This window comes from Podarcis raffonei, chromosome Z (genome assembly GCF_027172205.1).
Source record: "Podarcis raffonei isolate rPodRaf1 chromosome Z, rPodRaf1.pri, whole genome shotgun sequence".
NCBI classification, from domain to species: domain Eukaryota; kingdom Metazoa; phylum Chordata; class Lepidosauria; order Squamata; family Lacertidae; genus Podarcis; species Podarcis raffonei.
In genome coordinates this window covers 18,728,804-18,742,922 of record NC_070621.1, presented here as the reverse complement: position 1 = coordinate 18,742,922, position 14,119 = coordinate 18,728,804, and the positions used below count along the sequence as shown (strand labels likewise).

General features: G+C 45.2%; 1 long non-coding RNA gene across 1 annotated transcript; it reads left to right on the top strand.

The window, feature by feature from the left end:
• The first annotated feature begins 100 nt into the window (after positions 1-100).
• LOC128406394 (uncharacterized) lies at positions 101-12,642 on the top strand. The gene is made up of 3 exons (XR_008328485.1): positions 101-954; positions 11,669-11,779; positions 12,568-12,642. It is a non-coding gene; the product is annotated as an uncharacterized LOC128406394 (long non-coding RNA).
• The last annotated feature ends 1,477 nt before the right edge of the window (positions 12,643-14,119 follow it).

Genomic DNA, 14,119 nt, shown 5'->3' with positions numbered 1-14,119 from the left:
GCGAGAAGAGAAGGAGCAGGGAGGCGGCGGCGAAGACGGCGAGACCCGGGCTGTGCCTGTGGCGGGGAGAGGGCGGCAAGTAGAAGAAAGGGTTAATGAAGGCAACCCTCTCCCACCACAGGGAGATATTTGGGGTGGGGTCTTCTCCCCCCCGTCTGCTTTCTGTCTCCCTGTGCCTCAGTTACCCCCAGATGCCTTCTCAACCTTTGCTTCCTTTTTCAAAACCATCCTTCACTTTTTCCCACTCTGCTTCAGTTTTACCTCAAACTCCTCTTCCTAACGTTTATTTTCTCTTTCTCCACTTTTTTACTATTTCCACTCCTGACTTTCTCTCTGCCTTAGTCAACCACAAAATGCTCCCTCTTCCTTTGCTTTCCTTCCTAAATTTCCTTCTTTCCTTCCTTTTTTTCTAAACCTTTGCTTTAGTATTCCATTCTGCCTCAGTTTCTCCTCAGAATGCCTCTTCTTCCTTTTCTTTATTTCCTAACATTTATTTCCTTCCTTACTGCAAAATCTTTTCCTTTTCTTTCCTTCCTAAACTTATTCACCTCCTTTCTTCCTGTATTTCTTCTGCACTGCCTTAGTTTCTTTCAGGCTGCTTCCTTTCTTCTCCTTTTCTAACATTTCCTCCCTCCCTTCCTAAATCTATTCATTTATTGTTTCCTCATACCTGCCTCCCACCATAGTTTCCTGTTCTTCCTTTTCTTTCCCTAATGTGCATTTATTTACTAATTTATTTATTTCATTTCAGCTCATTTTCTCTCAAAAACTCTTTCTGTTTGTGCAAATTTACTAAATTAAAAATTTATGGGGATCTGCCCCCCCCCCCACAATTTCATAACAATATTTTTTCTTTGGGTGACACTCAAAGACCACCAAGGAAATTGTGCTAAAGAGAATGTGCCAAGGGCAAGATAGCTTGGACCACTCTCTGATTCATACCCCCAGCCCCAGGTGAGTCACATCAGAGGGCTAACTTTGGAATAGGCTATCTGAAAACAGTTGAATATATTCACTATTTGTCATTTCTAATAATAATAATAATAATAATAATAATAATAATAATAATAATAATACTATTGCTAGTATATGGTAGAATTTAGCATTTGGAGTATTGGGAAGGTGCCAGGCACAGTGTAAAAATATAGGCTGAGTCGGTTCTCTTGTTCAGAAGATTGGCTGACAGAGGTGCCATCAAAGAACAAAGACAGGTGATGGCAGGGTCATTACCCTGACAATAGGTGAGAGACAAAAAGTGTCAGGAAAAAAGGGGCTGGAATTCATCCCCAAGCTATATGTTAGCAAAAGACAATAGCAAAGCTGGAAGAGGACGTTGCCAGGGTTACAGGGGCATGATGTCGCCATAGGAAAAAAGATGCCCTTTTTACACGAGGCTTGAGTACTGTTAGAATAATGGTTTTTGGGAAGAAGAAGGGAGGGGCAGAACTCCATGTGCGCTGGCTGGGAGATGCTGCACCAAAAGACCGGGGAACATGGCTGGCTTTGCTCTGGGCCCAAGCTTGCTGAACTTAGGAGGACAGCAACAAGAGACATTGTTGTTGTTGTTGTTTAGTCGTTTAGTTGTGTCTGACTCTTTGTGACCCCATGGGCCAGAGCATGCCAGGCACTCCTGTCTTCCACTGCCTCCCGCAGTTTGGTCAAACTCATGCTGGTAGCTTCGAGAACACTATCCAACCATCTCGTCCTCTGTTGTCCCCTTCTCCTTGTGCCCTCCATCTTTCCAAACATCAGGGTCTTTTCTAGGGAGTCTTCTTTTCTCATGAGGTGGCCAAAGTATTGGAGTCTCAGCTTCACAATCTGTCCTTCCAGTGAGCACTCAGGGCTGATTTCCTTAAGAATGGAGAGGTTTGATCTTGCAGTCCATGGGACTCTCAAGAGTCTCCTCCAGCACCATAATTCAAAAGCATCAATTCTTTGGCGATCAGCCTTCTTTATGGTCCAGCTCTCACTTCCATACATCACTACTGGGAAAACCATAGCTTTAACTATACGGACCTTTGTTGGCAAGGTGATGTCTCTGCTTTTTAAGATGCTGTCTAGGTTTGTCATTGCTTTTCTCCCAAGAAGCAGGCGTCTTTTAATTTTGTGGCTGCTGTCGCCATCTGCAGTGATCATGGAACCCAAGAAAGTAAAATCTCTCACTGCCTCCATTTCTTCCCCTTCTATTTTCCAGGAGGTGATGGGCCCAGTGGCCATGATCTTTGTTTTTTTGATGTTGAGCTTCAGACCATATTTTGCACTCTCCTCTTTCACCCTCATTAAAAGGTTCTTTAATTCCTCCTCACTTTCTGCCATCAATGTTGTGTCATCTGCATATCTGAGGTTGTTGATATTTCTTCCGGCAATCTTAATTCCGGCTAGGGATTCATCCAGCCCAGCCTTTCGTATGATGAATTCTGCATACAGTACTGGGATGTAATGTTCTGCACCTCCTCCACCTAAACCTAGGTGTAAATATGTGTGGCTAAACCATATTTCTTAAAAACACTAAAGTACAGAAATACTACAGGAGTTCTTAAAAACACTACAGTGTCCAAAGGAACACAAACCCTGGTTAAGTGCCAAGAGCCCTAGAATTTTGCTACTGCTTGGCAGAGATTGAGGTGGCCTGTAGCAATATGCTAGCTGTCTCGGCATCAGATTCTGGTACCCATCAACTTCATGATCCACAGAAAAACTCAATTGCTACAGCTATAGAACTACATCACCTAGCTGGATTGTTGACCCTCAAATTGAAACACAATATGAGGAACCAGTGCCTCCATCTCAAATTGCTTTCCCGGAGTTATAATTGCTCGTGGGAGGAATTGTTTCCTGTCTATTCAGAAGCCGCCAGTTGTTTTTCCCTCCTAATGTGAGGTCACTTCTTCACACACAAAACACATAAAGGAGCAGAGATCTCGTGATATAAATTAACTTCAGAATTAAAGGTGCTGGCTTATCATAGAATCATAGAGTTGGAAGAGACCACAAGGGCCATCGAGTTCAACCCCCTGCCAAGCAGGAAACACCACCAGAGCACTCCTGACATATGGTTGTCAAGCCTCTGCTTAAAGACCTCCAAAGAAGGAGACTCCACCACACTCCTTGGCAGCAAATTCCACTGTCGAACAGCTCTTACTGTCAGGAAGTTCTTCCTAATGTTTAGGTGGAATCTTCTTTCTTGTAGTTTGGATCCATTGCTCCGTGTCCGCTTCTCTGGAGCAGCAGAAAACAACCTTTCTCCCTCCTCTATGTGACATCCTTTTATATATTTGAACATGGCTATCATATCACCCCTTAACCTCCTCTTCTCCAGGCTAAACATGCCCAGCTCCCTTAGCCGTTCCTCATAAGGCATCGTTTCCAGGCCTTTGACCATTTTGGTTGCCCTCCTCTGGACACGTTCCAGTTTGTCAGTGTCCTTCTTGAACTGTGGTGCCCAGAACTGGACACAGTACTCCAGGTGAGGTCTGACCAGAGCAGAATACAGTGGCACTATTACTTCCCTTGATCTAGATGCTATACTCCTATTGATGCAGACCAGAATTGCATTGGCTTTTTTAGCTGCCACGTCACACTGTTGGCTCATGTCAAGTTTGTGGTCAACCAAGACTCCTAGATCCTTTTCACATGTAGTGCTCTCAAGCCAGGTGTCACCCGTCTTGTATTTGTGCCTCTCATTTTTTTTGCCCAAGTGCAATACTTTACATTTCTCCCTGTTAAAATTCATCTTGTTTGTTTTGGCCCAGTTCTCTAATCTGTCAAGGTCGTTTTGAAGTCTGATCTTGTCCTCTGGGGTGTTAGCCACCCCTCCCAGTTTGGTGTCATCTGCAAATTTGATCAGGATGCCCTTGAGTCCATCATCCAAGTCGTTGATAAAGATGTTGAATAAGACCGGGCCCAAGACAGAACCCTGTGGCACCCCACTAGTCACTCTTCTCCAGGATGAAGAGGAACCATTGATGAGCACCCTTTGGGTTCGGTCAGTCAGCCAGTTACAAATCCACTGAGTGGTAGCAACTTTGTTGTCTCTCCACCACCCCCCACCCGACACTAAGAACACAAGAAGAGCTTGTTGAATCGGACCAAAAGTGGTCCATCTAGTTCAGCATCCTGTTCTCACAGTGGCTAAGCAGATTCTCATTACAGGAAGTCCTCAAGCAGGTTCTGAGCAAAACAGCAACCTTTGCCTCCTCCAGTTTCCAGCAACTGGTATTCAAAAGCAATACTGCCTCCAACCATGAAGGCAGAGCATAGTCATTGTAGCTAGTAGCCAATAATAGCCTCCTCCACGAATTTGTCCAATCCTCTACAGCTTTGTTGGTTACAATTTACTTTCCAGGTTAAATTGAAGAAGCGGCACCCCATGCAACAAAGGTGCAAATGTGTTGCTCTCTGGATGTCATGGACCACAGCTCCTATCAGTCCCAGGCAGCAAGCGATGAACTTATAGTCCACAGTATCTTTGGGGAGCAACATGCTGGTTACCCCTGCTATATACAATTTGGGATATTTGAGAGGGAGTATTATTGAATCTGTATGCACAGTGTAGTTTAAGACCAGAAGATCACTTCTTCAAGTGATGCCTCCTTGGCACATAGCAGGTGGAGGGCACTGTGTATGTGAGGTGTGTGTGTGGGGAGGGTGTCCCTCATCCAGAAGAGAAATATCAGAAACTGGGGAAGGGGTCGTAGCTCAGTGGCAGAGCAGATGCTTTGCATGCAGAAGGTCCCTGGTTCAAATCCCAGTAGCATTTCCAGGTGGGACTGGGAGAAATCTTGGAAATATGCTGCCAGTCAGTATAGACAATACTTATTTATTTATTTATTTAAAAATTAATACAACGCCTGATCGTAAAACATCTAAAAGCTGTTTACAACATCTGAGTTAGACAGACCAGTGGTCTGATTTGGTAGAACACAGCTTCATATGTACCTAAGGGATTTCGACTCTTTTAAGCCCTATAATTTAGGGGATCCTGAAAAACAACAACATTTATTTCACCAGGGCTTCATACTTTAGAGCCTGGACTCAAAAGCTGTTAAGTAGATTTTACTTCCAATGTTTATTGATCTTAGTTGCTGATGTTTTATGGATCTGGTTTAACAGTTTTACTCTATTCTATTGCCTTGGTTGTGAGCCAACATGAAGGTTTATTATTATTATTAATTTTTATTTGGTTGAAGGTATAAGTTTATAAACAAATATGCATGTACACACATCTGTGATATCCATACTTTATATGTTTGCTGTGGGAAATGGGTTTAATTTTTTTCCTGTAGCAAATGTTTAAGAGTTGGGGCAGGCAGGAGATTCCGACAGGCAGGTTTCAATGACCTGGCTGTCATTAATGATATCCCATCAGATATTTGAAAGGAAGCAATTCAGGCAACGGAGTCATTCCAACATGCTGCCCATCATATTCTGTTGCCTTTGGCACTGGGAAGCAGATGGTCAGCTGTTTTGACAGGGAGCTGGTTCCAGAAAAGATCAGTCTGGATTAAGCAAGCCTGATCTGCTCCTAAGGCTGGGAAACAAGCGTGGTATAATCAGCAGATCCTGACAGGTAGCGATTTCTGCCAAAAATGTTGCCTAGCTGATTTTTTACTACCCCCAGGCCACAATTTTTCTTTTTTTTTTAACAAACTACCATTCTTGACCATTTCTCCAGAGCAAACCCATTTTAGATAATTGATTCTTGCCCCAAGCAAAAGATGTTATAATGGTCCAGGGAGCAAATTATGTCAGGTATCAGTTTCAAGCTAAAACGATACCTGTCCAATTCTGCTGGACAAGCAGGAAGCCAGAATATTGTGGGCTTCCTGAACCATTTTTTTTTTGATGGGCGACTGTGGGAAATAGGATACCTGGTGCTATGACTCTACCTTGGCTTCTCCTTGTGAGAGCCAGTGTGGTGTAGTGGTGTCAGACTAGGATCTTGGAGGACAAGGATCAAATCCCTACTTGGCCATGAATTCCACAGGGTGACCTTGGACCAGTCACTGCCTCTCAGACTAATCTACCTCACAAGTTGTTGTGGGGATTAAATGTGGAGGAGAATCACGTATAACACTTTGAGCTCCTTGGAGGAAATAAGGTGGAATATAAATTTAGAAGAAGAAGAGTTTGGATTTGATATCCCGCCTTTCAGTCCCCTTCAGGAGTCTCAAAGCGGCTAACATTCTCCTTTCCCTTCCTCCCCCACAACAAACACTCTGTGAGGTGAGTGGGGCTGAGAGACTTCAAAGAAGTGTGACTGGCCCAAGGTCACCCAGCAGCTGCATGTGGAGGAGCGGGGAAGCGAACCCGGTTCCCCAGATTACGAGACTACTGCTCTTAACCACTACACCACATTTAATAAGTAATAAAACTACAGGCTTAATTGCCAGGGCATTTTGTACCTTTCTACACCCCTCAAGGGGACGCGGGTGGCGCTGTGGTCAAAACCACACAGCCTAAGGCTTGCTGATCAGAAGGTCGGTGGTTTGAATCCCCGCAACGGGGTGAGCTCCCGTTGCTTGGTCCCAGCTCCTGCCAACCTAGCAGTTCAAATGCACGTCAAAGTGCAATTAGATAAATAGGTACCACTCTGCCAGGAAGGTAAACGCCGTTTCCGTGCGCTGCTCTGGTTCACCAGAAGCGGCTTAGTCATGCTGGCCACATGACCTGGAAGCTGTACGCCGGCTCCTCGGCCAGTAAAGCGAGATGAGCACCACAACCCCAGAGTCGTCCGCGACTGGACCTAACAGTCAGGGGTCCCTTTACCTTTACCTTACACCCCTCAAGGGCAATGGTCTGTGAAACTCCCTTCTCCCAATTTTGCACATCTCATACTATCGGTCTATTCTGCTCTAGCCAGAACCCACCTGGGGTTCTGGGTCCAGTTTTGGGCACAATAGTTTAAGAAAGATACTGATTAGCAGGAGGGTGTCTGATATGATGAAGGGTCTGGCAAACAAGCCTTATGAGAAATGGCTGAGGGATTTGAGGATGTTTAGCCTGGAGAAGAGGAGATTGAGAGGAGATAGGAGAGCCATTTTCAAGTATCTAAAGGAGTGGTTTTACAACCAGTGTGCTGTGGCACCCTGGGGTGACTTAAATGATGGTCAGGGATGCTGTGAGCAACACTGGCCACCATCCGGCCTTCCTTTTCTCCCTCTTCTGATGGGGAAAACCCTCAAGCTTCCAATGCAAAGCCGGAAACACCCTACTCAGACAGACAAACAAGATGCACCTCTCTACTTTTTCATCTGTCTTTGTGCTATGTGATGCTGGTTGCCATTGAAAGATTGCTGCCTGAGTGTGCACCTCTCTAGCCCATCTCTATGATCCCAGCTGCTGTGGGGAGGCCTGAGCACTAAGTCACTGCCAGTTGGGACTGTTAGGAATCCTGTTTCAGTTTTTAAAATTGGGTTCCATCTTACAAAAACAGCATTGAGCAGGGTGATGAATGACTCATAATTTTTTAAAAGCCATTTCAAAGCTGCAGTGCAAGGGGTTGGGCTAGATGACCCTTGGGCTCCCTTCCAACTCTACCATTCTGCCATTCTACGAATTCAATTATAGATTTTTTGGAAATGCTTTGCTGGTCAAGAACAGCCTCTATTAAAATTTATTGTGCACATTTAAATAACTTCTCAAATCTTTGTGGTCTATTCATCAAACCAGTACAGTATAGTAGAATTTTGCTTCAAAGGAATAGCAAAGAAAACAACAACCCTGAGCGAGGCATTCTGCCCTAGCTGCCAAATCCCAGGCTTGCTTTTTTGGCAGGCTTGCTGTCCTGTGGCGTCTCTTAGATGGTAATGGCTTGGACATTCATCCATCACAGCGCCTGAGCAAAAATAAAAGCTCAACACTTCACGTTAAGGTAATTCCCCTCCCCAACCCCACAGATAATCTCAGCACAGCTCCATGGTGGACTGGTAATAAAACCAGCTTCCATTGTAGCTGGAATCCTTGTTAAAAAGAAATTGCACATTGCTTCCAAATGAGCCGTTTCACAGAATCGTAGAACTGTAGAGTTGGAAGGGACCCCAAGAGTGGGAAGGCCCCAATCCACCACAGCTTTGACTACTCTTAAATTTTGGTGGGAATATCACTTATGTCCACATGATGTCAGGCTTCTAACATCAGAAACCCACATGGCTTATGAAAATCTTAGAGCTACCGATCAGTGTGGAAAAAAGGGGCGGTGGCTCATTATCCAGTCCTATTAGGATCATTGTGAGCGGCTGCCAAGAATGTTACAACTTGTCAAGAAGATGAGGGACAGACTGCATGGACAAGGATGTTTTGTTTTCCGTACAGAAACATTATGGATGTCAGCTGTGCACATTTAAAGCACCTTCACCCCTGAATCCTGTGAACTGTAGTTTGTTTAGGGTGTTGGGAATTATAGCCCTGTGTGAGATAAACTACAGTTCCCAGGAATCTTCAGGGAGGGGCGGTGAATGTGCTCAGTGTATGCAGCTGCTGCCTCTGGTACAGTATCCATAAAAGTGAGCTGTCATGCTGTGGCCCCACAATAAAAGGTAAGGGGACCCCTGACCACTAGGTTCAGTTGTGACCGACTCTGGGGTTGTGGCGCTCATCTTGCTTTATTGGCTGAGGGAGCCAGCGTACAGCTTCCGGGTCATGTGGCCAGCATGGCGAAGCTGCTTCTGACGGACTAGAGCAGCGCACGGAAACGCCGTTTACCTTCCCGCTGGAGTGGTACCTATTTATCTACTTGCACTTTGATGTGCTTTCGAACTGCTAGGTTGGCAGGAGCAGGGACCGAACAATGGGAGCTCACCCCGTTGCGGGGATTCGAACCGCCAACCTTCTGATCGGCAAGTCCTAGGTTCTGTGGTTTAACCCACAGTGCCACCCGCATCCCTTTGTGGCCCCACAATACCACTTTGCAAACCTGTTTTTCTTGGTTGTTTCAGATTTGCAGCAGCCTAAGGAAGTCTTTGTACTTTAAGGGTGATCACCCCTTTCCATTAATCTGCTGAATCATAGGAAAACTTGTTTATTTGGAACACAGAGGATTGGCAATAGGGACCTCTTCTTTTGCTCAGCTCCTGCTTGTAGGTTTACCATTGGGGTATCTGGGATGCCACTGTGAGAACAGGACGCTTGACTGGATGGGCTGCCTTTGGCCTGATCCAGCAGCCTCTACTGATGTCCATATGCTATTAAAATGGGAGGTCGTGGAAAGTGATGTCGGTGCACACAGGCATTTGGAGAAATTCTTGGTAAAACGCTAGTGAATTTCCACAAGGTCTTTAAATTAATCACAAACTGATGTCAAAATGTGGAGGATTAAACTTCAGATTAGGAAAAAATGAGAAACTGAAATTGATTGATTTCCGCTTCCCTAGCTGTGAAGGGAGGTGGCGGTGATGACAAGATGTTCCAACACAGCCCTCTTTGGAAACACAGAGAGTTCCAAAGTTTTTCTCCCATATCCATTCCATAGACAGCAGCATTGCTCTCAGAAACGGAGGCAGAAACAGCAGGCCTAGTGTTTTGTGGACCTCGTGATAAAAATCTGTCTCCCATGCTATTTCTGGAGAATCTGTTCTTGGCACAGAGTGTCCTGCCAGGATGTTCCTGAGAAAGACACTTGTCATTTCACAAACAGAATGCTCTCCCCCCAGTCAACCCCCGCTATTCCCAAAGAGTACCAAATTCTCAGAATAAAAGACAATGGGTTGTGTGTGTCTGATGTTAGCAACACTCAGTTTTTGAGCCAGTGAAATGTTAATGACCTTGCTAACTTTGGGAAGGGGTTGTAGCTCAGTGGCGGAGCACTTACTCGCTTTGCATGTAGAAGGTCCCAGCTTCAACCCCAGTGGCATCTCCATGCAGGGCTAGGAAAGGCTCCTGTGTGAAACCCTGGAGAGCTGTTGCCAGTCAGTGTAGACAATACTGAGCTAGGTGGACCAGTTGTCTGACTCAGCAGAAGACAGTTTAATAGGTTCCTATTTAACCCAACCCTTTCTCCAGGTCTTTGTCAGCTGGAATCTTAATTTATCTATTTTGGGGCAGGGCCTTGGTTCAGCACAAGGATCCCTGTACACAGGCTCATAGACCAAAAGACACTACACACAGAAAAGGGATGGGGAGGGATGAGGATAAAGATAAACCCAGGAACTAATTTGGTGCTTTTTTCCTGTAGCAGTAGCAATGGAACTGTCAGAAGTCCTAGTTGTGGGGGAGTGGGGCAAATCAGTAACGTTTCCCCAGGATAGATCTTTGAGGAAGCCCATCACTTGCCAATGGACTGCAGATTGCTAGAGAATCATAGAATTGTAGAGTTAGAAGCCACTCCAAGGTTATCTAGCTGAACTTTCTGCAACACAGGAATCACAGCTAAAGGGACCGAGTCCCAGTATTGATTAAAGGTAAAGGTAAAGGGACCCCTGACCGTTAGGTCCAGTCGTGGCCAACTCTGGGGTTGCAGCGCTCATCTCGCTTTATTGGCCGAGGGAGCTGGCGTACAGCTTCTGGTCATGTGGCCAGCATGACTAAGCTGCTTCTGGCGAACCAGAGCAACGCACGGAAACGCCGTTTACCTTCCCGCTGGAGCGGTACCTATTTATCTACTTGCACTTTGATGTGCTTTTGAACTGCTAGGTTGGCAGGAGCAGGGACTGAGCAACGGGAGCTTACCCCGTCATGGGGATTTGAACAGCCAACTTTCTGATCGGAAAGTCCTAGCCTCTGTGGTTTAACCCACAGCGCCACCCGCATCCCTAGTATTGATTAAGGCAGAGGCTATTACCAGGCTAGTAGTTATTGCCTAGAAGCTGCATTTTCCTCCTGATTTTTTGGGGGCCACTGAGAGCCACAGAAACAGTGCCCTGCCCCCAGCTGTCAGTGACACTTCATCTGAATTCTTGTCCGCATCGCTTGACCCTCTACTGGGACAGAACATTTCTGCAGTCAACACCACCTTACATGCTCTGAAAGCATTCCAATAGTTATGACAGGAGAGGGACTAATTTAAGCTTTAATTATGCAAATGCGTCTTGACGGGAATCTCAGCAGAGGTGATTTTCTTCCTTGCACCTTCCCCTCTCTCCTTCCTCACTGCGGTGGCTGCCCCACTCTGCATCTCAAAATAACATCTGCCAGAACTAATTTGATGGATTCTGTATGCCAAACACACACCTGGAAGTTAGAAGACACCTGCAGGTGCTGTCTCGTGATGACTTAACACCCTGCCACCTTCTCTGCTGTGTTGACGGGTGGCCAGTGCAATGTGGGAATGTGAGGGTTTGGGTGTGCACAGATTCATTAGTCAATGTTTGGCTATGTAGAGATAATGCATAACATGCTGCTTATAAGTTCATAATTTATTTATTTATTTCATTTTTATCCCACCTTTTTCTGAGACATTTGGGTCTGAAGATTGGGGAAATATTGCTTAGCAAAAAGTAGAACAGCTGGATGTCATCCTAGAGTGAATGTTTTAAATAATTTCTTTTATGTAATTGGCAGATGGAAAATTGGAAGACTTCTCTCTCTCTCTCTCTTTCTCTCTCTCTCTCTCTCTCTCTCTCTCTCTCCTCTCTCTCACAAACTCAGTCACTCTTTTTTATCTTCTTCCTGTTCTCTCTTTTCTTATGTTTTCCTGGGTGTCCTTTGCTCTGGGCCATTATTGGAATCCAAGGATTACACACACATGAAGGTGATAGCTGGTTGGTGAAAAACTCTGTGTGAGAGGCAGGCAAGGGAAGATCTCCCAAGGTGAGAGACTGGGAGAAGAAAGGGAAGGTCTCAGGTGAGCGCTGGGAGGGTCCACCTCTGTCTTTGTGAGACAAGGGTTAAGAGCTACCTTTGCAAGAGGACTCTGCATTTCCTTTCCTTCCCCCCTTTTGTTTCTATTTAGATTAGTTTCTTTCATTGTATTATATTATGAAAAAGCTTTAATAAAACCAAATGGGGAAAGAAACCTCACAGGACATTTTTTTGCTTTCTTGTGATGAGGACATTTGGTTCCCCAACACCCAGCAAATGTCTCTCCCAGTGGGAGGGTGCCGGACTGGTGGTGGGAGGCAGGCCAGGAAGACATCACATTTTCTCTTGTCACATCCTACTCTCGCTTGAGGCAGGTGTCGCAAAAGCCAGCCGGTTGCATCTCTCCTCACTTCCCACCACAACCATATTAAGCAACAGGCTGCAGAAAGTAACAAGTAGAGGCGGGGGTGGGGTGGGTGGGAGGAAGTTCAAGTCAGTCTGCATTTAAATGTGACCTTAACCTGATTTGCAGGTTCTGAAACAATGCAGGAACCAGAAACACAGCCATCCTTCAAAATCCCACAGGCTTCTTTGAAATTTGCAACGTTCTCCAGCCGAAATTTGCTTACAAAAAAATAGCATGTGCTATGGAAAAGTGTATACAAAAATGCATACATTAGTGAAAATAACACTAAAAAATGTATTATATTAGGGAAAATAGTTGTGCTAAGATGGGTTTACTTTAGGGAGACTTGCATGTAAAAATGTGCATAGGAGCAGAAATTCACACGTATGAATTTTCCTGAGATTTTTTTTTTTTTAAATATGCAGATCTGGGAATGTGAAGAATGAAGCTTAAGAATGGCAAAAAGGAGAAACTGAAATGAGCAGATCCACCTATCCCTATGAATAAGGCAAGTGACCTTTAGGTTCATTTTTATTTTATTTTAATTTTAATAATGAGGGACGCGGGTGGCGCTGTGGGTTAAACCACAGAGCCTAGGACTTGCCGATCAGAAGGTCGGTGGTTCGAATCCCTGCGACGGGGTGAGCTCCCATTGCTCGGTCCCAGCTCCTGCCCACCTAGCAGTTCGAAAGCATGTCAAAGTACAAGTAGACAAATAGGTACCGCTCTGGCGGGAAGGTAAATGGCGTTTCCGTGTGTTGCTCTGGTTTTGCCAGAAGTGGCTTAGTCATGCTGGCCACATGACCTGGAAGCTGTACGCCGGCTCCCTCGGCCAATAAAGCGAGATGAGCGCTGCAACCCCAGAGTCGGTCACGACTGGACCTAATGTTCAGGGGTCCCTTTAATTCTAATAATGTTTAATTGTTTTTGAATTATTGCTTCCCCCAACTGTTTTTACCTGTTTCAGTTTTAGCTGTAAGCCACTAAACCCTTGCTGCATTGCAAGGGGTTGAACTAGATGACCGTAAGGGTCCCTTCCAACTCTGCAATTCTATGAGTAGACTAAAAACAGATTAAAACTGGCACCAGCTTTCTAAACATCTGGCTTGCCTAAACAAAGACTGATGTTAAGAGGCAGGGACTTCCAAAGTGTAGGTGCTGCCACACTAAGAGATTGAGTACTTATAAATGCAGAATAGGAATTATGTGGTGGCTGTAGTAATACCAGTTCTGATCATTGAAGTGTTTGAGTTGGCGCATCTGGTGTAAGACAATCTCATAGGTAAACTGGTCCCTTGTTGTTAAGGCCTTTATATACTAATAGCAACACCTTGAACTTGTCCCATTAGCAAATTGGCAACCAGTGCAGATCTGTGAGCACAGCTGTTGTATGACAAGACCTCATTCCTGTCAGCAATCATGCTGCAGCATTCTGCACTCACTGCAGCCTCTGGATCAAGCACAAGGGAAGCCTCACAGAGAGCACAGAAGTTACCAATGCATGAACTACACCTCTAGATGTAAATTTGCTGGTCCTTTTTGATATGCGGTCCTGCCTTTTGCTTGCTGCTTTCAAGGATGACTGACCTGTGGTCACTGAGCAAACGGCTGGCTAGCTGCGTTTGCTTCCTAGTTTGCTGTACACTCCATTTCCTATGACGGAAAATGGTGAGGTTAGTAATGTGATCCATGTCTTTTGCCTCTGTTTCCTTGAGCAGAGAAGTGACAGAGGGGAAAGAGAAGAGCTGGTCTCTCTGGTGAAGCTTGAATAAAGATATTTGGGATGCAGCGTGTGAGAATGAAATGATGCTCAATGCTGGGAGGAGATTCAGAGCACCAAGGAGATGCTTCTGATGGCTGTTGTGTCCTTAAAGACAAAACAGAGGCAAGCCATGAGCAAAGAGGTGATGTCCCATTCTATTTCTGGAACGGCTCCTGTGCCTTTCAGTTTGAACATAAGAAGACCAAAATAGGGCC